The sequence below is a fragment of the Myotis lucifugus genome, unplaced genomic scaffold, assembly GCF_000147115.1.
Source record: "Myotis lucifugus unplaced genomic scaffold, Myoluc2.0 scaffold_180, whole genome shotgun sequence".
Lineage (NCBI taxonomy): Eukaryota > Metazoa > Chordata > Mammalia > Chiroptera > Vespertilionidae > Myotis > Myotis lucifugus.
In genome coordinates, this window is record NW_005871228.1 from 842876 (window position 1) to 870642 (window position 27767).

General features: G+C 47.4%; 1 pseudogene across 1 annotated transcript; it reads left to right on the forward strand.

Annotated features, from left to right (window-relative positions):
- The first annotated feature begins 22327 nt into the window (after positions 1 to 22327).
- On the forward strand, positions 22328 to 22997 carry LOC102432235 (annotated as a pseudogene). Its single transcript, XR_001349763.2, has one exon. The product of XR_001349763.2 is annotated as a high affinity copper uptake protein 1 pseudogene (transcript).
- Positions 22998 to 27767: the final 4770 nt, after the last annotated feature.

A 27767-nucleotide genomic window follows, 5' to 3' on the forward strand; every position in this document is an offset into this window, starting at 1 on the left:
GTACTCTTGGATGAATAGGTTTTTAAATAGTTAAGATGGTGTTTTTATATGACAAGAAAGAATAGAGCACCCAAAACAAATACAGAAACCCTTTTAAAAGATTACCATTTAGATGAACTGTTTGGGGGGGGGGGGAAGGAGTCTGGCTTTAGTTTAATTAACCAGGACTTCCAGGAACTGCTTGTGTGTGAGCTCTGGAAGGCCTTGACAGCGCCGGCCCCGGGAGAAGTCACGAGGGGTCAGATGGCCTCCTTTCCCCCCACTGACTGCAATGTCTCAGGGCACAGGGTTGGAGCTAGGGCTTCTCTTTCTCCTGAGTGATACCCAGCAATGTTCTTGACTTGGCCCATTAATAGCACTTCATTACAATGATTCCATTGATTCCCCAGACTCTTAATCCTTAAAGATAATGGAAGTGCAGCCTTGTTAGCCCTAACCTAGGAACCACAGTTTCTTCATCTGTACAATAGGTGTGGTTGTACGGATCCCATAAGAAGAAGAATGTGGAAACATGGTGGAGATGGTAACACACTGCATCCGTGAGGATTTGGGAGGTCGGTAATGAATTTCCTGGGGAACATCTTGATGAGATTGTTTAGGTTGGGGATTTCATTCCCAGCACTGAACGTGGATCATCCAATAGACATCCATGGTTTATATTACAAATAAGGAAGGAGTGTTGTCTCACTGACAGAGGCTACATGATGCCCAGGTGTCTGGAAATCTGAGCTCTCGTTCTGCATCTGCCACTCTCTTGCCCTGCAACTTTGAGCTGTAAATCTCAGTCTTCTCATCTGAAAAATGGAACGAACTGATCTCTAGGGACTCTTTTTGCTCTAACATAGTAATTCTGACGCTGCAGAATCCAGAATCCCAGGATAGGGGGATTGGGATTGGTTCACCCTGAGACCCTCTGAGGCCCTTTTGGGGGCGCCCCTGCCCTACCAGTATCAGTGTCTCTCCAATGATTGTCTCTAGGCTCTCAGGGGTACTCCTCCGACTCAGAACCTTCGAGAGCCCCTGGGAATAGCCACGTTAAGGGTCTCAGGACAGGGCTGAAATGTTGCCTCTGTCTCAAGCTGTGTGGAAAGGCTCTGCCCACCAAAAGCATGACTGAGGGTTGGCCAAGGGTCTGCAAGCAGTGCTGGCTCGGTAAGCGAACTAACTCCTATGCTTCCCCACTCGGACCACATTAGTCATTCAAGTGCCGAGGAGCCATATAAATTCCTGTCACCCTGGTTTATGTGACCACTAAGATTTATTCCAGGCGACAGGTCGTTAAGGTTTCTTCTCTTTATGTTTTTTGTCTCAGATTCACTGAAAACTCATATTTCTGCTCCAAGTTATGGACTGCGAACAGCTACGTTTTTGGTCAGAGAGGCAGTAATAAATCTGAATTTAATAAACTGACAAAAGATCACTATCCCAGAGACAGCCTGAGCCCCTATTCCTCGTCTCCTCTATACAAACACTTTTGTATTGAGATGTCTTTCACATAAAAGCCACATTTGCCCTCTAACTGTGCACCCTCCCAATCTATGTTTTGTGGTACCGGGGCTGACCATAGAGTTACAGATGGTCAGAGTCAAGGCTAGTCATAACACTTGTGTGGGGGAACCTCCCAACTCCAGAATCTGCCAGTCCCGACCGTGTGACCTTGGCCTGTCTTCCAACCTGAGCCTCCGTTGCTTCATCTACAGAATGGAAGTCTCCAGCCTGTGCACCCTCAGGGGTCCTGGAAGGCTGGATTCAGATGAGGGCAGGACGGGCACCATGAAGTCCTGTGCAGTTGGGGAGGGGGGTGGCTGCTCGGTTAGTTTTACATTTTCAGCATGTTAGAGCTGGGGGCCCCTTAGATTCTTCACGTTTCGGTAGAAAACATGAGTTAGCAGCAAATGGACACCTACCCCAGGGCAGCCCACTTGCCTTTCTGGGGCGTGTTGTTACACCTGCCTGCTCCCCACCTCGCCTGCCTGCTCCGGGGCAGGTTTAGGGCGAGAGTTCTCTGCAGTGCTGAAGTTTCCTGGGAAGTCTGACACAGGGAGACGGCTTGGCCCAGGGCCTCAAAGAGCTTTCTGGCTGGACCTGGAGTCAGCACCTACCTGCCTGTCCACCCGTCTGCAGTCGGGAGGGGCTTTGGGGCAGTGTCTGCATAAAGCAGGCCTTTAGGAATGACTATTTGAGTGAATTCCAAATTAATCCAAGGAAGCTGATGTTCTGGCTAAACTCCAGGGGGCATTCTGGTTGGCTGGGAGGCTTTTATTCTAATATCCCATCAGCCCTCCCGAAGGCAGCAGAACTGTCCCAGGAGATGAAGGCCCAGCCCTTTCTTACTGGGGCTTTCAAATGCACCCTCAGAACTTGGACAACTCCATTCCCTAAAACTGCGGAGCAGAAAAAGAACTTGTAGAAGATTAGCATGCAAACAAATACATCAAGCTCTCTATAAACTTATGTCTTCAGGCCCTCTATAAGCTTCAATCTTTAAGCCCCCTATAAATGCATCTGGATTTGTGAATACCAACCATATAAGGATTTTTCTGGGAAACAGTGGAGACGGAAATGTGTAGACCTTTCTGAGAGCCTGTTTCTGACTAGTTGAGTGAAGCTTACAAAACTTATACTGTGTGTCCTGTCACCCTTTTCACTGCTTCGTACCCTCAGCCATAAACCTACAACAGTGCTTCGTTACAAGCTGCAGTCTCCGACCGAAGCTTGATGCAAATGGTGGAAAAATGAATCCTGTTGACTGAAATTATTAGTCCAAAAAATAGAGTTGTTTTCAAAAATTGAGTGGACTCCTCTGAGCAGTAGTGAGCCTCCCACCACTGGAGGCATGTAAGCAGAGACTGAAAGAGTAGCCGCTGAATGGCCTAAAGAGGAATTCCTGAAATTGGGCGAACCATTGGGTTAGACATCCTCCGAGTCCCTGCAAATCGGAAATCCTGGACATTAAAATCATCTGTTTCTGCAAGGTTCCTCTGAAGGGCTAGTCTGTGCCAGGCTGTGAGCGGGGGAAAGATGAAGTAAAGCCAGCCCCTGGCAATCCTCAGTGAGATCCCAACTCCAGAGAAGACAGACAAGCCGACAAGGAACTCCAGTTCAGGTGTGGGAGAAAGGTGAGCAACAGTCAGCTGGGAGTTGGCAGAGGAAGAACCACCTGGGGCTGGAGAAAATTCCCCATATCCTGCTTCCTTCCGTTGGAAGTCTCTGTCCTGGGGAACTTACCTAGATACTGGAGGCCTGGTGCACGGATTCGTGCACCGGTGGGGTCCCTCGGCGTGGCCTGCAGACATCCCCTGAGGGGTCCTGGATTGTGAGAGGGCACAGGCCAGGCCAAGTGACCCCTCTGGTGCATAATGGGGGCTGGGGAGAAACCACGGGAGGGCTCCAGGGCATGTCCGGCCCGTCTTGCCCAGTCCCAATCAGCCGGACTCCAGCAGCAAGCTAACCTACCAGTCGGAGTGTCTGCCCCCTGGTGGTCAGTGCACATCATAGCGACTGGTGGAACAGTCGGACACAGAACATATTAGGCTTTTGTTATATAGGATAATGATTTGATTGAACACTTAGTTGGTGTCAGGCATCTAACAACTTTCAGTTCATCTGCCTAGCAGTCCAATGAGGTAGGTTCCATGGTTTTCCCCATTTCACATATGAGGAGATCAGGGTAGACAGGTTAGGCGTGTGCCTCTTCTCACGTGGTGTCAGCTTCCTAAAGCTGCTCCTGCATCTGGCACCGAGGAGGAGAGCCTCGTCCAGACGCCCAGACACCACCGGGATTTTCCACAAACTCCCTGACTTCCGGCTGGATCAGGTCTGGTTTCTGAGAGCCGTGCCACAACTCTGGAGAGCAGAACTTCACCAGCCCTGGGAGGGAGGGCCAAGCGGGAAGGCCTGGCGCCTGAAGGGTAGAGGCTCCCATAAATGTGGGCATGCTCAGGGCCAGGTGAGGAGCCACAGGTGAGCGCTGAGGCCACCAGGCAGCCCATGCACCTGGGTCAGTGCCTGCAGCTTCAGGGGCAGTGGGGTTTTGTCAGTTTCGCTGAGCTGGAATGTGTTTCCCAGAATTCCCTCCTCTGCCTAGTCCCAGGTTAGCTTTGGCCACAGGAACATCTTGCGTGAGATTTGGAAGGAGGAGAGGAAGCAGAGCGCATTCTTTCTTATACTCAGAAGGGCAGGGCGCAAGGCCTGATGCACGTTGCTGCTTGTCTGCTGCCCACCTGAATGTCATGCCGCAGCCTCTGGGCTCGCAGCCCTCCAACTCCTGCTGGTCCCCTCCCTCCCCCCACCCCACCCCCTGCCCTGCCCGCCTTAGCTTCTCTGCCCCCTGGGCCAGTGTTTTGCTTCATGAGGAAAGAGAAAACTTTTCCTGAAGTCACCCCATCATCAAAGTTGGGATCTGGGAGGAAGTGAGATGCCCAACGGGTTCCAGCCTATCCTTAGAGGCTCAGTGTGTCCTTGCTGCCCACCATCCTGCCCTCCATCCTGCCCAACTCCTCACCTGCGGACTTCAAGCGCCAGCATCCGACTCAGAAGTAACTGGGAGGGGACAACTGAGGCCACCAGCTCCCAGGTAGAGGATGGCTTGTGCACCTGCCAGAGCCCAGCCTGTGTGGTCCTGGGAGGGCGGCTGGGACCTCCTGACCTCGGAGGACCTGCAGGGGAGCGGGAAGCAGGGTGACTGCTCCTGGTCCCTGAGGCGGAGAAGCTGCTCCATGGACTTGGGCGAAATGTGGTCAGAAGCTGCCGCCCTCTGCTCAGGGGAAAAGGGGAAGACTGGCCGTTCCGTTCGCCACTGCTCGGTAGGACCAGAACTGCCCCCGCCGCGCCAGCACAATTGATTCAAGGAAGAAGCAGAGGCCTTGACATAGCTTGGTGAAAAAGAAAAATTAAATAAGTAAATGCCGAGTTCCAAATTCTCCTCTGTGTAACGACTGTTTTTCCCCTTACAAACAACAGAAAGAAGAAATTAGATGTAAAACCAGGACCAGACCAGCACTGAACTTTTCAATGGCAACATAACAAGCTATAGAATCGCACCTACAGGGTCAATAAAGACAATTGCAGATGTGCACGGGTGCTGAGGGTATGTCACCCGTACACCGTGAGAACCTATCAACCGTGAAGACTTCATTGCGCACTACTTCTTACAGTTGTAGCTATTTTGTGTTTCCCAGGCATAAAATGATGTGATAACACTGAATATGCTTTTTCAACCTATGTGCCCCTCAACCCATAGATTCTAATATTCGAGTATTGCCCTCCCCTAAGAGACACTCTCTACTCTTCTCACCCCTTGTTTTCTGAGAATTATACCAGCTATTGCACAAATCTATAAAATGCAGACTCTGTAGGAGGTGATATGTTGCGGGAACCCTGAAGTGACCAACAGGGAAACTCCTCAGAGTGACATGTCCCAGAACAAAGGATTTCATAAATCTCCATAACTTTAGAAGGAAAAACACTAGATAAATGACACTCTGTAAATGTGGATAAAAAGGATGCATCACATTAAATTCACACCCACTCTGCTGCCCACCACCCAAGGGTATTAGCATTGGAGACATGACTGTTTTACATGTTGTTATGAGGGAAATAAAATCAACGATGATTTTTTAACATTGCAAATGGGGAGGGAGGGTAGAGAACAACCAAAGGACTTGTATGCATGCATATTAGCTTAACCAATGGACACAGACACTGGGGCGGTGGGGCTTGCCCGGGGTGGGAATGGCTGGCGGGGGGGGGGGGGGGGAGGGTTGGGAATCCAGGGGGGGGAAAAGGAGAAATATGTAAAAATTTTGAAAATAAAAATTAATAATAATAAAATAATTTAAATAAAATGATGGATGTTTCCCCCTGAATCCGTATGGAAAAAGGAAAAAATGCCCTAAAAAATGCCATATACATCTTTACTGGAACTGGAATTTTACACCAGTTTTACACCAGTGAGTACACATTAATAACTGGTCAAGGTTCACCTTAGACCAGTGATGGCGAACCTTTTGAGCTCGGCGTGTCAGCATTTTGAGAAACCCTAACTTAACTCTGGTGCCGTGTCACATATAGAAATTTTTTGATATTTGCAACCATAGTAAAACAAAAACTTATATTTTTGATATTTATTTTATATATTTAAATGCCATTTAACTAAGAAAAAAATCAACCAAAAAAATGAGTTCGTGTGTCACCTCTGACACGCGTGTCATAGGTTCACCATCACTGCCTTAGACTAAGCAACAAACAGATGTTCACAGTTTTGCAAAACCCAACCTCTTTGTCGATGGAGGAGCCTCTGGATCCAGTTTAGTCTGGGAGAATTTTCTGATTTTTCAACCAACTTGTGTTTTTATCTCTATGCTTTTTCTTATGATCTCTTATCACGAAAGATTTTCTGCAAACACTACAGAGGAGATCAATGGGATTTTGGAAAACTGGTTGACAGGTGAAGCCCACAGCAAAGGCCTATATCACAACTGTTTCTGACCAATCCATTTGGCTTATACTTATTCTCTTTTCCACCGTGGAACCAACCATTATGAATCAGGTCTTTGACTCCTCTTCAACCAAACCTAACAATAAGCTTTTAAAATCAAGTTATATCAGTCAAAATCCCAGCTGATGACAAATACAGGGTTTTTTTATTGATGGTGGTAGTGATTGCTTTACTTTTGTTTCTGTTTAACTTTGCCTCTGACATTAAAAAAGCAGTTACAGACCTGGCATTATGGTCCTCAGGTAAGAGGGTGGACAAATAAGGCATCCACAGGGACCTGTCCCCACATTGTCACTCCCTCTCCAGTCTCCTTGTTTGTGTCTCAAACAAATAGCTCTTGTCTTTTGACACCAAGCCCAGAGCAGCACTGAAGCATCCTTCCTACTTGAGAGGTGTAATTTATCATCCGACAGTGTCTGATGCAAATGATTACTCGACAGCCCTAAATGAGGCCGAGTGGACTGATGCGGGGCAGCAGGCAGTCACGACCTCGCTCTGCCTCTAGCTCACTGTTTAACCTGGAGCATGTCCCTGCCCTGCTCTCTGGGCCTCAGCATTTCCATCTGACCTGGATGCTATCTGGGGAGCCTCGCAGCTCAGAGGAACTCAGGCCTTTCCTAAAAGGGACTTTGGTTAGAAGTTGGCCTCCAGGTCTCCAAGAGCTTTGCAGGCCTCAGGGAGTAATGCCTACACAGGCAGGAGGGAGGAGTGGTCCAAGGGAATGGAGGCTCAAGTCCACCCAGAAGACTGAAGACAGAAAAGAATGCTTCGGCAAGAGCCCGTGCCTGACAGTGACTGGCTTACAGCAGAGGATACTGGGAGCTGGGGATGCCTCTCAGCTTTGCCAGCAGTCACAGCTCAGCCTCCGTCAGCGGGGCCCCCACCCACCCAAGCAGAGGAACACAGCTCGATGCAGGGGTCATGGTTTTATTGGCATAAATGGGATCAGACTTCACCTAAAGTCCTGCAACCTGCTATTTTAAATAGTGATTATGAACATTATTCATTTGTATTATTATGAACATAGAGATCTACCTCACTCATTTTACAGGCTGAGTAGTATTCCATTAAGTGGATGCACATAGTTTATTTACATGAGCTGCTCTTATTGGGCATCTGAAATATTTCCAAGTTTTTCCAAAGCGACAGTGGCAATCCTTATGCATACTTTTGTGTCCATTTTTGTTAGCATTTTCTAGAAGATGTGAATACCTTTTCCTTCACTTTTTTCCTATAATAAACAGTTAACACCTTTTTGCATATATCTCTGCATATGTGTAGCATTTTGAAGAATTTATCCCTTGAAGTAGAATTGCTGAAGCAAAGGGGATGAGTACTTTATAATTTACCGTTAAATTGCCCTCCTAAATACCTCATGGATTTATATACTCTTACCAGTAAGAATATGAGAGAATCTGCTTCCTGCTTTATTTTTAAACTTCTTTCAAACCTTTTAATTTTTGCCAATTTTTCAGGTGGAAAGGGGACTTTTAAAAAAAAAACTATGTTTCCCTGGTTATTGTTGAGGTTGAGTGTCTGTTTATATCTTTGTTGACATTTTTATTTCTTCTTCAGTAATTTGCCTGTTCAGAGCCTTTGCTGTGTTTTCTGTGGTGTTGTGTTTTTCATGTTGATTTGGAGAAGCTCTTTATACAATTCATACTTTACCTGTTTATAGCCTCAAACATTTCCTGCTGGTCTGTCACTATCCTTTAACTTTGCTTATCTCCGCCCAATTTTCAAAACTTATTCAGATTTTCCCATTGATTTGTAAATCTTCAGGATATCTACCTTGGTCATGATCTTGCAGGTGTGTTTGTGTTTCCCATTTTGTTTTGGACTTTCGTTGAGTCAGAGAAGATTTTATGTTTATTTAGACACATATACCTTTGCATATCATAAGTCTTTAGAAAGGTTTTCCCCACAGTGAGATGAGACATTCACTTTTTTACTGTCATAAACAGCACCTGGTGTGATTCTTTAATCCACCTGAAATTTATTGTGTTATGTGGCATGCCATAGGCCAGTGGTCGGCAAACTGCAGCTTGCGAGCCACATGCAGCTCTTTGGCCCCTTAAGTGTGGCTCTTCCATAAAATACCAACTTCTGCACATGGGCCACAAAGTTTCAATTGCACTGTATGTACGCGCCCGCACGTGGTATTTTGTGGAAGAGCCACACTCAAGGGGCCAAAGAGCCACATGTGTCTCGCGAGCTGCAGTTTGCTGACCACTGCCATAGGCATTTCACTCTTTGTTTCCAAAATAGTTGGTCAAATTTTCCAATATCTTTCATTAAACTAGTCATCCTTTCCTCTCTGGTTTATAATCCCAACTTACTCATATATTTTTTTATTTGGACTTAAAAGAGGTAGAAATGATTATTATCAACAATCTTGACTTGATTTGCAGGGGTGAGATGAATTGTTATTTGTTTTGGATGGGAAGGGACAGGGATGTGGGATAAAATCAGGGGGAGGCAGTTAAGGCAGTCATGGAATTTGTTGTGAAAAAAGAAAGTCTGAGGAGGAAATGGCAATAGAGAAAAGTACTGAGTCATAGAAGGAATGTGTTATCAGAAGAAATGATGGCCAGGGGGGAGAATATTTGGGAGGGCCTTAAAAAGAACATGATGCAAACAGAACTGCGTTGGTTCTCCTGGACCCCAGCGGAAGGGAAAAGGACCACAGTCAGTCCCCTTGTCCTATAGCTTAAGTGGCTGTCACAAAGCCTAGCATAGAATGCTATTAGGTCACGGTTTGTTAATTAACACATATAAAGAAGTAGCGTGTGGCCATCCATGCTCATTATTAAAAAGAGAGAGAATATAGAGAAGACTAGAGTGATGTTAGCTTCCATCAATTGAGCATCTACTATGGTCCAGCACTTTATTAGCTGCTTAACATGTATTGTGTTTTATAAAGAAGAAAATTACAGTTCTTGCCATCCCGCCACCTGAGATTAACCACCATTAACACTGCTGAATTCCTTCCAGTCTTATTCTTCTGATGTGTTATAAGACAGTAGGTAACATTTTTGAGCCCTTACTTCCATGCCCAGAATTAGTAAAATACTTTATTTAAATCTTTTTTAAATATATTTAAACCTTGTAAGAATCCTAATAGGTTGGCACTATTTAATTTGTATTAAAATTTTTGGAGTGGCATTGGTTAATAAAATTATATAGGTTTTGCCCTAGCTGGTTTGGCTCAGTGGATAGAGCATTGGCCTGCAGACTGAAGGGTCCTGGGTTTGATTCCAGTCAAGGGCACATGCCCAGGTTGCGGGCTCAATCCCTGGTGGGGAGCATGCAGGAGGCAGCCGATCAATGATTCTCTCTTATCATTGATGTTTCTATCTCTCTCTCCCTCTCCCTTCCTCTCTGAAATCAATAAAAATATATTTTTTAAAAATTATATAGGTTTTAGGTGCACAATTATATGATATATCATCTCTATATTGCATTGTGTTTACCACCCAAAGTCAAATCTCCTTCTGTCACCACATATTTGACCCCCTTTGCCCTTTACCACCCCCTCTTCCCCTCTGGGAATCACCATGTTATTGTGTGAGGCACTACTGTTTTAATGTACATATAAGGAAATTGGGACTAGAGAGGTTTTTAAAATGTACCTATTCTGTATATCTAGTTTTGTAGATTAGTTTTTATCACTTATATCAGAAATGTTTTCCCACAAAATTAACTATTCCACAGGAGAGCTCACTTAAAAGCTTCATAACATTCCATCACGCTGGGCATGTCATCATTTATTCATCCATTTCAGTATTTCTGTTCAGTGGTTAATGATTTTTTATAGAATAAGTACTGCTGTTAGGAACACCCTTGTACTTAAAACACTTTGTGCATATTTAAGCACCAGATTTTTTTTTAAAATAACAGTGGAATTACCCTGTCAATGTGTATTCAGGGTCTTTCTACATATTATCAAATTGCCTTCTGGAAAGTTCTACCGTTTTATACAACAGCAATAAATGACTTTGCCAACATCATTATTAATTTTAAATCCTAAACAATATAAATGGGTAAACAATTATAAATCATCATTTTAGTTCATTTTTATCATAAAGGAGAAACAAAACAGACTGGTTCTTCCAAAATATTTAATTCAGTGCCAGGCACTCTTGTGGGGGCCAATGATGGGACAGTGAACAAGATAAACTTGCCCTAACCAGTTAGCTCAGTGGATAGAGTGTCGGCTTGCAGACCGAAGGGTCCTGGGTTCGATTCCAATCAAGGGCACATACCTCGGTTGCAGGCTCCTCCCTGGCCCAGGCCCTGGTCAGGACTGGTGCAGGAGGCAACCAATTGATGTGTTTCTCTCACATCATATTTCTCTCTGTCTTTCCTTCTCTCTTCCACTCTAAAATCAATGGGGAAAAAAATATCCTCAGGTGAGGATTAAAAAAAAGAAAAGACAAACCCAACCCCAGCCTTCCTGGGACTTGCAACCTAATATCAGGCCATTCCACACATCGTGAACGAATCCAGTTGTAACTTCTACAATGAGCACTTAGTGTTTATCAGCCCCTTTCAAAGTAAAGTACTAAGAACTCATTTAATCCTCACAACCACCTCCATTCTACAGATGTGAAAACTGAGTTATCAAAGGGTCAAGTAAATTGTCCAAGATCTTACAACCAGTAGGTAGCAAAATCAAGATTCAAACCCCGGGCAATCCAGCTCACTGCCCTTAACCACAACCATGCTGCCTTCCTCGGCTGGAGGACAGAAGTGCAGGGTGTGCTGAGACATGAAAAAAAAAAGTGGAAAGAAGATAAAGGAAAAGAGGAAAATATAAATAAAATGGATTCAAATAAGCAGTAAAAGAATCAGAAATGGAAGTTCATTTGGGTCAGAGGTATTACCATGAGGTGCTGAGCTGTATCTTTCCTCTCCTTTTTTCATAGGAGCAGGTGAGCACGACATGGGGCAAAAATCAACAGATCATACATACACTGGACAATAAACCTGGAACAGTCTAAAGGCAGAGGAATGGAATGGTTTAAATTCTCCTGCTGTGAGGCAGCAGAGCAGGGAAGGAGAGAGAGGCCTTTGCCTTTCTAGACCTCAAGGAAAGGGAAATATAAAGAAACAGCTTGATCCCAGCAGCATTCAACACGGAGCAAATGAGGAGGAGGAAATGGAATCTTGTACTTTTCCTGGGTTTCTGGCCAAATGATCTCCCAGCTTGGCCTGACGCTACCGCCCCCACAGGCTGACCTGCACTTTTGCAGACCTGGGAGCGACATTCCTGTGGGCTGCAGCGCCATCTAGCAGATGTGACGGAGAAATGGCACCAGAACCACTGGGGCCACCCTGGAGTCCTTCTAGACAAGCACCCATCCTGCTAAGTGCTGAGGTCACCATGCACAGACAAGTCCCTGTCCTCAAGATGTTCACCGTCCCTCTGGGGAGAAATCACAGGTTCTAGAGGAGATTTATGCAGGCGTTTGGGGAGCAGGGAGGAGCGAGGCTACACAGAGGAAGCAATATTCAAGTCAGGTCTCTAAAGATGAGTCATTACTTGTCAAGCAGTAAAAGCTGGGAGAAACTTCCGGGAAATGGGACTGGAAGCTCAAAAGCCCAGAGTTGGGAAAGGGTTTTGTGCATTCAGGGAAGGTTGAAACGTTCAAACTGAAAGCCAATAGCAACCTCACAGACCTGCTACTTTAACTGCTTTGTTTCAGGCAAGGAGGGGACCTCGAGCAGTCACACCACAAGCTGGGAGTGTCCATCCTGGAACCCATGTCTCCTGACTCTTGGCCCAGTGTTCCTTCTATTGAGCACAGGAGGACAAGGCCTACAGCCGGCTCCCTGGAAAAGGTCACTGCTGCTGGGAGGGCCCGATGCTAGGCTGTGCGCATAGAAGTTAGACCTGGGACTCGAGAAGATGTGCTGGGTTCAAAACCCACCTCTAGCAGTAGCTCTGTGACTTTTTCCAAGTCATTATGCTTTGTAAGTCTCAGTTTCTTATCTGTCAGGTGGGAATCATAACTGTCCTTACCTCATATGGTTGTTGTGAGACGGCAAAGAGTTAATCCATGTGAAGTTAATCTGGTTTGGCACAACGCCGGGCATATGCTGAGTGCTCAATAATAAAATATTAAAGACTGATTTTAATCATAAAATGATAAAAATGGTCACTTTTATTATCATATTACTAGTATTTATACTCAAAATTATTTATTATTATTAATTGATTGATTATTTATGATTTCCTAGTCTGACTGTTTCTTAAGTATGGAGAACTTACTGAAGCCACCGGGGCTAGTCTGTCTGGTAAGAACAAACACAAAAGCCACAGTCCTGTTTCAGACGTGCAGGAACAGAAGGAATGGGGGTGGTCAGAAGGCCCCGGGCGGCCGCGCCAGGCACAGTGGCTGAGAGCTGCAGGGTGGCAGGGTTTCCTCCATATAAAGCACTCGCCTCCCAAGGCAGCCTTGGGAGGAAGGGATCTGCTTGTTAGTGGAAATGTCCGCCCCGAGACCAGATGACTGTTTGTCAGGGCTGCGCCTTACCTTGGTGAGGCAGGAAGTCATCTCGTCCATTTCACTATCTGAGGCCTTAAACCACCTAATTGAGCTCTGCTTTCCAGGGGAATATGATTTGGTCGGTCATCTGGGAAGCTAACTGTCTGTTTACAGATTTCAAAGTCATGAGCAATGCTCAAAGAAGTCAGGACCCAACATGCATAACCTTGTTTTTCAGAGTCACTCATTCGATTTTAGCTGGAAATGTGAGGAAGAGGCTGAGATGACTGTGCCAGACTGGAGACAAGGCTGGGCCAGAGGGACAGAAGGCAGCTCAGCCTTCCTCCCCAAGTGCCGCCTGGAGAACGCATCTTCGTTTTGAGAAGAAGGGAAGGACTTTGCGATCCCGACAGCCACAATGGGCATAGGGATATCACCCTAAAACCATTAAATAACAGAACGCATTGAACACTCACTACTCTAACATTTATTTAGAGCAGTGGTTCTCAACCTTCCTAATGCCGCGACCCTTTAATACAGTTCCTCATGCTGTGGTGACCCCCAACCATAAAATTATTTTCGTTGCTACTTCATAACTGTAATTTTGCTACTGTTATGAATCGTCATGTAAATATCTGATATGCAGGATGTATTTTCATTGTTACAAATTGAACATAATTAAAGCATAGTGATTAATCACAAAACAATATGTAATTACATATGTGTTTTCCAATGGTCTTAGGCGACCCCTGTGAAAGGGTCGTTCAACCCCCAAAAGGGGTTGCGACCCACAGGTTGAGAACCGCTGATTTAGAGTCTGTCATATGCAAAGCACCTGGAATATTAGTAAATTCAAACACCAGAGTCTAGATGAGGCGAGGAGTATAGTCTAGGAAGGTAAGGAGACGTGGGCAGAGAATACTGCAGCCCAACGCCTGGTTGTCAGGAGACAGGCAGGAAGGGCAGCCTGGCTCTCACAGCAGGAGGCAGCGTGGGAGGAAGGTGTTGAGAAAGTGACAGTTGAGATGGGCCTTAGTAACACACACGATCTGGACCCAAAATGATAGGAGGAAAGAGCTTCTTGGGGGAAACAGCAGTGTGGGCAGACGTGTGAGGGCCTGAAAGTATGAGCTGGGGCCAGGGGGCAGAGCCCCACCGTGCCCTGACCGACTGGAGCATAGGGAGTGTGAAGGAGTGGTGTGGGATGTAAGGCCAGAGAAGAAATCACGCAGCAATTCCACTCCCAGGGGTGCACCCGAGAGAGTGGAAAACATGCCTCCACACCAAAGCCTGAACACCAACGCTCATAGCTGCATTACTCATGAGAGCTCAAAGTGGAAACGCCCCACATGTCCCTCAGCTGATGAATAGATAAATAAGATGTGGTCTATCTATAAATGGAATGTCACTTAGCATCTATAATAATAAAAGCATAATATGCTAATTAGACCAGATGTCCTTCCGGACGACCTTCCGGATGAAGCCGGGGCTGCGAGGGAAGCCCAAGTCCCGAGAGCCAGAGGGAAGCTGGTGCTGGCAGCTGGAGGGCCTACTCTTGCACGAATTTCATGCATCGGGCCTCTAGTTTGACAACAAAAAGGAATGAAGTACATGCTACAACATGGGTTAACCTTAGAAACATACTAAATGAAAGAAGCCAGACACAAAATCTGCATATTATATGATTCTATTTATATGAAAGGCCTAGAATAGGCAAGTATATAGAAGCAGGGGGAGAGGGGGGAATTAGGAGTGATGGCTAAAGGGTATGGGCTATCTTTGAGGGAGAATGTTTTCATTCTAAAAGTGATTATGGTGAAGATGGCACAACTCCATTAATATACTAAAAGCCATTGGACTGTACACTTTAAATGAGTGAATGGTGAGGTGTGTGAACTGCATCTCAGTAAGTCTATAACTTAAAAAATGGCCCTTTCCCAGAGCCAGTGTGAGGAGCAGTGGGATAGACCACAGAGAACGCCTGGTCTGGCAGCTCCGGTGCAGGAGGGGACATCAAGGCTCAGAAAATAGAAGGATTTGTCCAGGGCCCCTCAGTGGGTCAACAACAGAGCTGGGCGGAGGACGCTAGGCTCTGCCTACAGGCTCGGGGTCCCTCCCTCGCATGGTGCTGTTCCCATTGCTTTTACACTCCTGGAAAAGGGTCCCTCAAGGAGACTTCACAGCCACACTGCTGAGAGTCTACCTGGACACACGGGGGAAGAGACATCGAATCAGAAGACTTGTTTTCAGATCTCAGGGTTGGGAGAAAGGCCACAGTGAGGGCTGCCTCCCCTTCATAGCATTCCCACCAGCTGGTCACCCAGCAACATCTGAACATCCTGATGACAGGGAACGTGGCACCTCCTGAATGTCCCCTTCCGTCTTTGAGCAGCTGTGTAGTAACCAATCCCAGCTCCCTTCAGCTTTGTCTTTTCGAAGGGAGACCTCAGGGTCATACTTCAGCCAGACCTCTGGGAGGCCTTAAAAGGAACTGCAATTGTGTTTGCATCTTTCCCTCTGACACCTTCACCCCTATCTTCTGCCCCATGAATGATGGCATTTTTGAACATTAAACTTCAGGCTTTCTGGCTCTTCCCACTCTTCGAGAGTTCCTCTACTCTCAGCTCACTCCAGGACTCCGGCCAGACTCGCCCTTCGCCACTCGGTGAACTTGAGTGGCAATTCCGAGTGTCCCCGGACATTTCAATTGGATGTCCCCCTATCACTGCAGCTGTAGGGAACTGACTCATCATGCGTTTACCAAAAGCAGCACCCTCCCCAGACTTCCCTGCCTCTTACTGGACCAAATGTAGCAGAAAAATATTTTGATACGTTAACAAGCACATTTTCATTCTCTTTTCTTTTTTCAATGCACAGCCTTTCTCCCATTAAAACAAAATCAGGAGGCTAAGACATTCAGGACTTACTGCCTTCGAGCGAAGCTGGCATGGTGGAAATGTAACAGGAAAGCAAAGAATCAAAATTCTTGGCTTTTGAAGTGGGCTTTTGAAATTCACAGCATAAAGAGTTTTGAGAGCCAAGATTTTGGTTTGGGAGAGCCAGGCTTTTGCAGATAGAATAGGGCCGTGAGCTCTAGAAGCTCAGTTGGGGGCCTGAAAAGCAGAGTCTAAGGACTCAGGGCTTTAATTCCAGCCATTCCATTAAACACATCCTTACCACGTAGCCCAGCCACTCCCACATCTGCACTCCCTGCCACCTGCCCCGCTCCCCACGGAGCCCTCCCCACTCCAGGCCTGGGACATCATAGCAAAGCCTTACCTGAGCACAGCCTCTATCTCATTCTCCCCCACACCCCACCTGTCCATCTTACACAGCCCACCAGTCATCTTTCTGAAATCCTACCTCAGACCCCTCCAATGTCTCCTCTTGGCCCTCTAGAAATAATTATAACAACTCAGTAAATACTTATTTGCTGGATGTCAGGCATTGTGCTAGATTGGAGTCAGCCAACTAAAGATCCCTGGGCCAAATCAGGCCCACTGCTTGTCTTTGTAAATAAAGTTTTATTGGCATACACACCCACTCACCCATTTGCACATTGTCTGTGGCAGCTTCTGGGCTAGAAGGCAGAGGTAACTAGTTGTGAAAGAGGCAGTACAGCCCCAAAAGCCTCAAATATTTACTACCGAGCCCTTAACAGAAAAGAAGAAAAAACAAAAACTTTAATGGCCCATGAGCTAGATGCTGCAAATACCACGGTGAGCAAAACGGAGAGACCAAGGCCTCCCTCCTCCCTCCCTTGCCCACCACTTCCGCCCTTTCTCCCGCCACTCTCTGTCCATGAGCCCTGTGAGAGCACACCGATTCCTAGGTGTTTGGAATTCATCTATCGGTAAAAATAATTTCTTTAATGACAGAGGATTGTCATAGGGTTGCCAGGTACATTTAAAAACCCACCTACTATCTAATATCACTTTCATTTTATATGGGGGGGGGCATTTTATGCTTCAAAAGGATATCTCTAAAAATAAATAAATAAATCCTCAAGCTACATTAACTTTATGAAATTCATTCTATTGGCCTGACTTTCCCCCATTTTGCTGTGAATGATGAACATTCTTCACAAATCATCACAGACTTGTGGTCAGACAAGTAGGAACTGTTACGTTGGTCAAGGCAGACTGGTTTACTTTGAATTACCCGAATCTGTTATGAATCTTCCCATGCAACTCTGCATCCGGAAGGCGCCTCCCCCTTCTCTCCTGCTCACCGTTCGAAGCCCAGCTCAGAAGGAGCAGGGACGTAGGGTTCCCTCCGGCAATAACCCCGGGCCCAGCTGCTCAGACCAGCACCCAGGCTGCCGGCCGCTTGGCGAGTGACAAGGCTGTGAGTATCTGTCAGCCACAGAGCACGGGGACAGCAGTGCCAGGAGGGCTGCCTAGAGTGTGGCCCTTCCCCTGGCAGCACCCTTTGACGGGCCTGCTGACAGCTCCATGGCCCAGGTTCACAGCCAAATGCCAGAGAGCTGAGCACCAGCTTCCTGACTAGTCCCTCACATGACCGGGATGCCATGCGGGCCCGGAGGCGCAGCCAGCCCAATCAGCAGGTGGTGGCAGAGACCCAGGACACTGGATACTCGGTGCTCACACGAAGCTTCTGGAACCCACTTAAAATCTATTATAGCTCTGCCATGAAGATAACCCCACGAGGCCTGGTGCCATGCCCACTGTTCCGCATTCAGGGACAAGCGTTCTCCAGAAGGCCCACTGGCCGAGCCTTGGAGTGTGCGTACGTCTGTGTGTGTGTGTGTGTGTGTGTGTGTGTGTGTGTGACCACTCATGAAAATCCCCACCGTGGCTGAGATGAACATGAAGCAAGCAGGGGAAGGCCAGCATTTTGGCAGCCGCCCTCCACTGTAGAGGAGGTTTCATTGTTCTTCTGAGCCAAGTTGTTCCCATTCTCAGTCATTCCCATTTAGTCCGTTTGTGAGGCCCAGAGTGACATCAGGTTAAAATTCCAGGGGAAATTAGAGACCCTGAGGCCAAACTGGAAAGAAATTTTGAGATCGCCTGGACCCAACACTTCACGCTACCAAGAGGGAAACTGAGGCCCAGACAAGAAGAGAATTAATTGGTCAAGACCCACGGGTAGATCTGGAACAAGAAATAAGACCACTTTTGGTCAGTCCAAACCTCTTCAATGACACACTGAAATGTCCAGATTATCATTCTCTGTAATCCAGAATGAAGGTCATTTTCCTTCTAGAAAATGGGAGAATAGGTACCAGCTCAGACACAGGATGTGGTGAGGAAGGGGAGGCTGTGGGGCAGGGGTAGCATGTTCAAGGCAGCAGATAGTTAGGCATCATACACTTAACCTTCATATACCATTTCCATTAAAGGCTGAAGGAACAGGGTCCTCACATTTGAAGAAAAGACACCACAAAATTTGTTCTCTTAACTAACACCTTCATATCCAGACCCAGTGGGGAAGCCGAGGTCCCAAGAAGGGGCAGGAACCAAGTGAAGGTCACACACAGCCAGGTGGAGGGCGGGATCGGGGGCTTGGACTCAAATAGCCCAGCCCAGCTCTTTCCTTGGCCGAGGGTCAGACCATCAGCAATCTGTCCGGAGGCTACCTGCCAATCTTGAACTCGGGGCTTCATCTCAGCTTTCTTACCAGAGTCAGCTGTTCTTTTAGGCCAGTTGGTGCCAGGTTGATATTGTATTTCTCTCCTTGGCCCCAGAGCCAGGGACACTGTCGGAGCCCAAGGTGTGATGTGATGTCTATGTAGTGACCCAGGGAACAGCTAGCTCCCGGCTGGCAGGCTGAAGCTCTGAGTCAGGCCTGGCTAGCTCCGTGAGGATCACCTGCCCGGCAGGAGGGCTAGGGTTTACTGCCCTCCAGCCATGTGTCCCGGCAGAACAGGCCAAACTCTCCAGTAACCCAGGCAGCACCCCTCTGCTGGGGTGTCTTCGGGGCATGTAGAAGGAAGGCTCCGGTCGCGTCTCCTGCTTTCATGCAAAGGGAATGCACAATCTTGGCCTCAGAAGCCCCAGTCCCAGACTGGTCTCCAGCACATCCTTCTGTGGGGCCTGTCTAGGAAACCAGCAGGCCAGCTCAGCAAAGGGTGGAGTGGAGGGATAGGCCTTCTCCAAAGAAAGAGCCACAGGCATCAGAAAGTAACACCCTGCCCATGGCCCAGATCCCCCAATTTCTGTGGGCTGAAAGACCTCAGAGATCTAGCCCATGTCCTCTATGGCACAGGAAAGAAAACAGAGGCCCAGAGAGGCAAAGGAGCTTGCCCGGGGTCACACAGCACTTAGAGCCAGGCTGAAATCTGGTCCTGCTGTCCAGTCATTCTCAGCCCACAGGTGCTTGCAGGGCGCAGAGGTGACAGACCTCACTCAGGCCCCCAAAACACCATGAGGGAAACATCTCTAGGAGCCACCAGTGCCCTTGCAGCATCAAGTGCAGTTACAGTCATTGCCTTTTACAGCCTCAGGCATTGCACAAAGCACATAGATACACTGCCTTTTTTCATATGTTCAGATTCCTGTAAGTGCAATTATTACCATTTACATGAAAATTGACCCAAAGGCCCCCACTGGGCCCTCTCTAGCCATCCCTTGTCTCTGTGTCCCCTCACTGTCGAGGCCAGGCCACTGAGCCACGCCAGCCGGGCATATATACATTCTTATCACTGCCATCGACAGAGAACCCCTGAGACAGGAGGGAAGGACCGCAGACTTCCAGCAGCACAATATGGACTCTCTGATAAACACCATGCGAAATCCCTCTCCAGCCACTGAAGGGCACAGCCTGGGGATGGCCAGCACTCCCCGCAGGTGGCTCACCCTGCGACCAGCACAGGGCCCCGTGGGCTCCCCTAGCCGGAGCCTCCTGGAGAGAGCACGCTGGGAAGAAGCTCAGCCCACAGTAACCCCGGCTCCTCTATTTTTGTTCCATCACACAGGCCAGGGCTCTGTTTCCTGCTCCTCCCCTCCTCTCCCCTCCCCCTCCTCCTCCTCTTCTGCTCTCCACCCACAGTCAGCTGCCTGTCCATCTGAGGAAGCCGCAATTAGAGGCTCTGCAAGCCTTCCTCCTGCCAGCCCGGTGATGCCCTGTCATGGCTGTGCCCTCGCTGTCACTCAGACCCGGCCAGGAGCATATCTGGAGAAGGTGGCCCACAGCGGCAGGGCTGGGCTTCAGGTTCCTGGAAAAGCCATGGCGGAGCTTGAGGGCGCTGGAGCCAGGGACCCTGAGGAAGGGGAACACGTCACTGTTGCCATGTCTGCTCCGAGTGTCAGGAGCAGAGAGAGCAGGGTCACTCTGCCAGCAGGCTCCACGGGACAGAGTGGGAAGGTAGTCACAGGGGAACATTTTGTTCAAAATAAGAACAATCTTCTTCTCTCCCAAGGTGGCCAGGGTACTTCAGATCCAAGAGCACGCACATAATACTTTGAGTCAGGGAAGTCCAGACTGGAGCCCCTCCTGCCTGTGTCCCAGGGAGCAAGGTACTCAGTAGTCATCTTCTCCAAAATGGATCTGGTGAGGTGCATAGACTCGCTTGGAACTCCTTGAAACACATCGAAAGACAAACTGGAAATTCCCCCAGAGGAGAGAAGCTCAGGATCACATGTGCCCGTCTCAGCCTCCCACACACAGAGGCTGCGATGCCAGCCAGGGCAGCCACAAAGAGCAGAGCCTACCAGGGCAGTGGGCACTGAGAAAGCAGCCCTGGTCAGGAGCCAGACCTTCCTGGGATCAAGCCCCAGCTCTGCTTCTTACCATCTTGACCTCTAGCAAGACATTAGGCCTCTCTGAGCGAGTCTCAGGTTTTTTACCTGTAAAATGGAGCTGTAAACCTGGCCCTACCTCCATCATAGGGCTGTATAAGGATCAAGTGAGAGAGAAGAGCAAAACCTTGGAGGCTATAGGTTACATATACTCAAAGCAATGATGTGTTGAGAATTTCTGGCTATAATTATTTTTATCCGAGGAAGAAGATGGGTGACACACAATCGAGTTCAATAATTAATGTCCATGTAACAAACTTTCCCCGGGTACCTATTGTGCCGGGTTCTGGAATTGCAAACATAAATAAGACAAAATCCTGTGTCCTCCAAGAGAAGCCAACTGGGAAGACAGACTGTAAATTCTTCACTGCAGCAGAACGCAGTACACAGAGTGGATACAAGTTACAGTGAAAGCACAGAGGAGAGGAACTCCGCCGGCGCTGGGGGAGGCAGGCATGAGGGCAGCGGAGGAGGGAGCATTAGAATAGAGTCTTAAAAACCGAGGCCGAACATGTATGCATCCAATAAGAGGCCACCAAGATATATGAAGCAAAAATTGACAGACTGAAGAGAGAAATAGACAGTTGCATAGTAATAGCTGGAGACATCAACACCCCACTCTCAGTAATGAATGAAGCATCCAGACAGCAGATCAGTAAAGAAGTAAAGGAGTTGAGCAGCACAATAAAGCAACTGGAGTTAACATGGCACAGACATAATACAGAACACTCCACCCAACAGCAACAGCATATACATTCTCTTTTTTAAAATATATTTTTATTGATTTCAGAGAGGAAATGAGAGGGAGAGAGAGAGAGAAACATCAATTATGAGAGAGAATCATTGATTGGCTGCCTCCTGCATGCCCCCTACTGGGGATCGAGCCCGCAACATGGACATGTTCCCTGACCGGGAATTGAACCATGACCTCCTGGTTCAAAGGTCGATGTTCAACCACTGAGCCACGCCGGCCGGGCACATATACATTCTTATCAATTACACATGGGACATTCTCCAGGACAGACCACATGTTAGGCCACAGATGAAGTCACAATAGCCAAAACATGGAATCAACCTAAGCAACCATGGACAGATGAAAGAACAAACAAAATGTGGTATATGTACAATGGAATACCATGCAGCCCTTAAAAGGAAGGAAGTTCTGACACATGCTACAACATGGATGAAAAGCCAGTCATAAAAGGACCAATACTGTCTGATGCCACCCCTAGACACATCCAGAGAAGTCAGATTCATAGAGACAGAAAGTAGAATGGTGGCTGCCAGGTACTACGCGGGGAGTGGGGGATGGGCAGTTAGTGTGCAATGGGTTTGGTTTCAGTTAGGGATAATGAAAAAGTTCTGGAGATGGATGGTGGTGATGGTAGCACAATGATGTGAATGTACTTAATGTCACTGAACTGCACACTAAAAAATGGTTAAAATGTTCAATTTTATGTTATGTGTATTTTACCACAATTTTTAAAAATAAATAGTTTTGAGGGCGGGAATTGGCGGTGTCGGTGGCAATCGTGGACACATTGAGCCGGTCACTAGTGGACGGGGTTGATGAAGAGTCATGAGGGGGCGACAGGTTACGGTTCTGAAAGGGAGGCGCCAGTGGCGGGACTTGATCTGGGAAGAACCTTTTGCTGATTCTCAACTTTTCCTGGAAAAATGAACCATTCCCACCATATGGGGATGAACTCTGTGGACCACACCAGTACCATGCCACCTTCTCACCATCACACGGCCACTTCAGCCACCCACCTCCACGGAGGGGGGGATGGCAACATGATGATGATGCATATGACCTTCTACTTTGGCTTTAAGAGTGTGGAACTATTGTTTTCTGGTGTGGTGATCAATACAGCTGGAGAAATGGCGGGAGCTTTTGTGGGAGTGTTTTTACTAGCAATGTTCTATGAAGGACTCAGGATAGCCCGAGAGAGCCTGCTACGCAAGTCACAAGTCAGCATTCGCTACAATTCCATGCCTGTTCCAGGACCAAATGGGACCATTCTTATGGAGACACACAGAACTGTTGGGCAGCAGATGCTGAGCTTCCCTCCCCTCCTGCAAACAGTGCTGCATCCCACCCAGGTGGTCATCGGCTTCCTCATGCTCCTCTTCACGACCTACAGTGGGAACCCCTGCGTTGCTGTAGCAGCAGGGGCCGGCACAGGAGACTTTGTCCTCAGCTGGAAGAAGGCAGGGGTAGTGGACATCACAGAGCATTGCCATTAACGTCAAACTCCAGGGTGTGGCCTTGTCGATTGCAGTGGGAAGCAGTTCAAGACGAAGACATTATTCCTACTTGAATCTTCCCTCCTTGCTCCTTAACTCCTTACACACACACCTTCTCAATAGAGGTTTAGCTTACAGTCTCTGAGCTAACGTAGTAACCCCTGACTGCTCTTCCTGCGCTGAGATTCCCATTTCTCCTGAGGTGAAACCACCCATGAGATGTCTTCTCCTCCACCATCATCTTAGATCTAAGATATATGTTCTTGTCTAATCCAGGTAGCTGTCTCTTCAGTGACTTGCTCACCTGCTTTCTTTTTTAATTTTCTGGTTTTATTTTTTTTTTAACAGACAATCTGGATTTGGTGGGGTTTTCCCAGGTCAGTGGTGGAAAAGGATTGACTTCAGCTAGGATTCATGGCAGCTGAGGGAAATTCTTGCCCAACTAAACCCAGAACCCAAACTTAACACTAAAAAATAAGTTCTAGTCTTCGGACTCCACGAGTGGGAAATACGTTGTGCCGTTCCCTGGGTGTGATGTGTTGCACCAAAACCTGAGTAGTACACAGAGGGTGGTTTGAGACTATGAGTCTAGAGCTTATAGAAGTGTGCGTTTTGGGGGTGGCTGACTCATCTATGGTGTTCTCACTTAACATTTTGATTAGAATGAACTTGCCAATAAAAACAAAAAAGATATGACAATCAAGTTGAGAAAATAGACATAAGTATTTTAAAATAAAACCATTGACATTTTAAAAAATAATAATAATAAATAAATAGGTTTTTTAAAATTAAAGAATGAGGAGGGAGTATTCCAAGTAGTCCAGGTGGGGGAGAAAAGTCCAGAAAAAAATTGGTTGTGCAAAAGCACAGAGGTACAAAAGCAACTGAATTAGCAAGGTGCCCCCAACATGTAAGACACACAGAGGCATGGGGGGGGAGAGTGGGCGGAGGGGGGCTGTACAAGGTCCCCAAATGTCCTGCTAAGGAGTGTGCAACCCACACTGTGGGCTCTAGGGAATGACAGGATCGCAGTGTAGCTTAGAACAATGAAACTAGGAGGAGTCTGGGTAGGACGGACAGACAGGCGGGGGAGATGTGTCAAGAGCAACACCTGATCCAGACAGACGTTAAAAGGGAAACTACTTTCCAGACCACCCCAGGGCTGTGGTGAGAGTGACTCAAGCCATTTGCCTCACGGGGCCACCAGCTGAAGGCGGGCGGGATTCCCCTGAAAATGAAACCAGGACCTGATGCGTTGGTGGGGACCCTGAGCAAGAAGCAGCTCTGCCGTGTGGTCCTCCCTGCACCGAGCTGCCTGTTGGGATGACACTGAGCCATGATGAAGGGGCTTGTCTCCCTGCAGACACACCCTGTGGTTTCCACCAACTCAGAGGAAGACAAGTTCAACTGCTCGAATGTGCAAATGGGCATAAGGAGTGGGCGGGGGCCTCTGTGAAGTCTTTGAATCACGTCAGTGTGGGAAATCCCAACTCTGAAATTTATAAACGGTGACCGTGGGCTGCCCTGTGTCTATATGGGTCTCCGGTTGCCCATCTACAACATGAAGGAGTTAGACCCATAACTCCATGGTTATGCCCCCTATCACGGGGAAGGGCAAGACAGTGCCAGACACGGTCAGTGATCAGACGATCTAGCATGCACACAGATGCCCATGGATGGGGCACAACGTTCTTCGCTTTTCCCCTTGAGTAGTTGTGGTCTACGATTAGTCTGCCTCTGCCAACTGTAGGTGAGTGTCCCCTCTCTGATTTCCCTTCTCTCTTTCTCTCTCTCTAGTTTCCTTGTGTTTTTCCCCCTAAGTTTTCTTCCTCTTATGAGTGGGGGGCTTGGAATCCTATGGATGGAAGGAGAAAAATAAAGGCAAGTCCTCCCCACCTACCCACAGGGCAAAAAAGCTATGAAATAATCTATGAGTAACATCAGCTGCCTCTTTGCTAAAACTGGCGTGTCATTCCACTCAAAGCACCACTTGGTCTTTTCAAAGGAAGCAAGCCAAGCGAAATATACATATATAGATATCCTCGAGGCAGAATTTGCTGCAAACCGGATTGTCAAAAGTCAATTTGCCAGATGATCAATTCGCTGCCTTGCTGAGAAAGTTCCTCACATGACAGTGTAGTTTCGCCACCACCATAGCCCTCAGTAGGTGGGCTAGCCCCAAGTGACTAAGGGTCTCCCATGTCACCAAGTGACTTCCAGGATTGCCCCAGGGGGTCATCTACAGTCCAGCCAGCTGGAAGGGAAGAAGCCCATGTTGGAGGTGAACATCACCGCCATTTACACTCCACGGCCTGGCCCTAAGTCTCATGTCTGCCTACAACGGGGGCTGGGAACGCAGTCCCTGCACAGGCAGCCTCTCCCCAGTGACAGCTCTGGGGAGTGACAAGCCCTGCAAAGGAAGCACTTATCTTCAGTGGGCAGCTAGCCATCTCTGGCACGGATGTGCTTCAGACACCACGCTTCTCAAATGCTCCATCACACATAGCCAAACGTGGGCCTTTTCTTATTATACACGGCTGCCTCCTCTATTTTGGCAAACTTATAGTGTTCCTGCCCCTGCCCCAGCCGTGGACCACGCAAACGAGTGGACTTTTCCTTAAACACGGCTCACACGTGGCCTTATGCTCTGCCCCAGCTTTGACGTCTTCATCTGCTTGGCCTCAGCCTGTGTTTCCACCCCAGCCCTGGTCTGCCTGGCATCTCCCCCGGCCCTGCCATTTCATCGATGGACTTCCCTGCAACACAGGCTACTGTTTTCTCTCTTTTTAAAGAGCTGTGCCATCCACCTTGGAAGGGAAGGCCTGTGGAGCTCTAGGAAACACAGTCTAGAGGCGGAAAGCTGAACCAAAGACACTACGTGAATGAACAGAGGCCACATTTTGAGTTCTTTTTGGTAACAAAGGAAGAGGGAACCCTTGCATTTTGAAACTGGGAGAGCTAACCTGGCCCCTCTTTGCCCTCACCACAGAAACCTCCCTAAATAGACCATTTAAATTTGGAACAAAAAAAAGAATATGGGGACTTCTGCTTCTAGCCATGCTGGGGTAATGGGGACTGACTTACCCTCCAGTCTGAGATGACAACAACAACAAAAGAAGAAAGGGAGGGAGGGCAGATGCTCTTGTCAATTTATGATTTGCACATGTGGCTATTCATGGGATTAACTTTCTTCGAACACAGGGTGGGGGTCAGGGAACTGGCAGTAGGGTGGGCCACACTGCAGTATATTCATACAATCAAATACTCCTCAGCTATCAAAACGAACAAACCATAGCCACATGGCCAACATGGCTGATCTCACACACATAACAGTAAAAAAATGCTGGTCACAGAAGACATACAATATGATCTCATTCCTATAAAATTCACAAACAAGTGACTTAACTCCATCGTACTAGGTCATAAAACAAAAAGAAAGGCAAGAAAATGATTCTCCCCAAAGTGAGAACAGTGCTGACCTGGAATGGGGAAAGAAAGGGCGTGGTCAGGGAGGGGACCCTAGGAGATGACAGGTGTTTGCAAGGCTCCAATTCTTGACCTGGGTAGTGGTTATACAAGGTTTGCTTTATAATTATCCATTAAAATGTATAATTTTTAAAACTTTTCTCTTTGTATAAATCACATTACTAAAAAAAAAAAAGAGAAAAGCTAAAACAAATATGATTAAATATTAACTGTTCTCAATCCTGGCGGGTCTATGTTACATCATTAATCACACTTCTCGGTAATTTGGGGTTTTTCTTTTTCAAATTATTATTTATTATGCTGAGTGAACGAAGTCAGGCAAAAAAAGAGAACATGCATAATATGTGAAATTTTCTATTCCATTTGTATAAATTTCAAGAAAATGCAGATCAATATTTTACATTAATTAAGCAGAAAGCAGATCAGTGATTCCTGGAGAGTGGGGGCAGGGAGGGACATGAGGGAGGGAGCAGGAGTTAACTTTTGGGGGTGACAGATATATATGTTCATTATGTGGTTAGTTTCACATTTGTATAGTTATGTCAAAACTAGAGTCTCAGTGCACAAAATTTGTGCACTTTGGGGGGAGTCCCTCAGCCCAGCCTGTGCCCTCGCACAGTCCGGGAGCCCTCGGGGCATGTCTGACTGACGGCTTAGGCCCGCTCCCCTGCCACGGAGGTGGGAGACGCTCCTGCCACTGCGGCTGTGCTCACCAGCAGTGAGCCAGGCTTCTGGCTGAGCAATGCTCCCTCTGTGGGAGTGCACTGATCACCAGGGGGCAGCTCCTGCATTGAGCATCACAGCAACTGGTTCTTCCACCGTTTGGTTGATTTGCATATTAGCCTTTTTTTATATAGGATGTATCAATTTATACAACTTTAAATTTGGAAGTTTATTGTATGTCAATTATACATCAATAAAACCATTTTTTAAAAAATAAACTTTGTTTTGAAATGAGGGAGCTGTTTTTAAAGTCAGAGAAACCTGAGTAAGGAACGGTGATGCTGGCTCCCAGAGGGCTGTGTGTGCCTTTTGGTCAGTCATGGCATCCAGTTATGTGAATGTAATTTTATTCTACCTTTGATGTTAAAAGGGCCTCCAGTCTTCTCCCTCCCTCCTTTCTTCTCTCTCCTCCACCCCACCCCTCCTTCTTCTCACTCTATCTCCTTTCTCTCTCTCTCTCTCTCTCTCTCTCTCTCTCTCTCTCTCTCTCTCTTTCTCTCTCTCTGTCTCCCTCCTCCCTCCTTTTCTCTCTCAGCTTTAGGCGACATGACAACACTCATA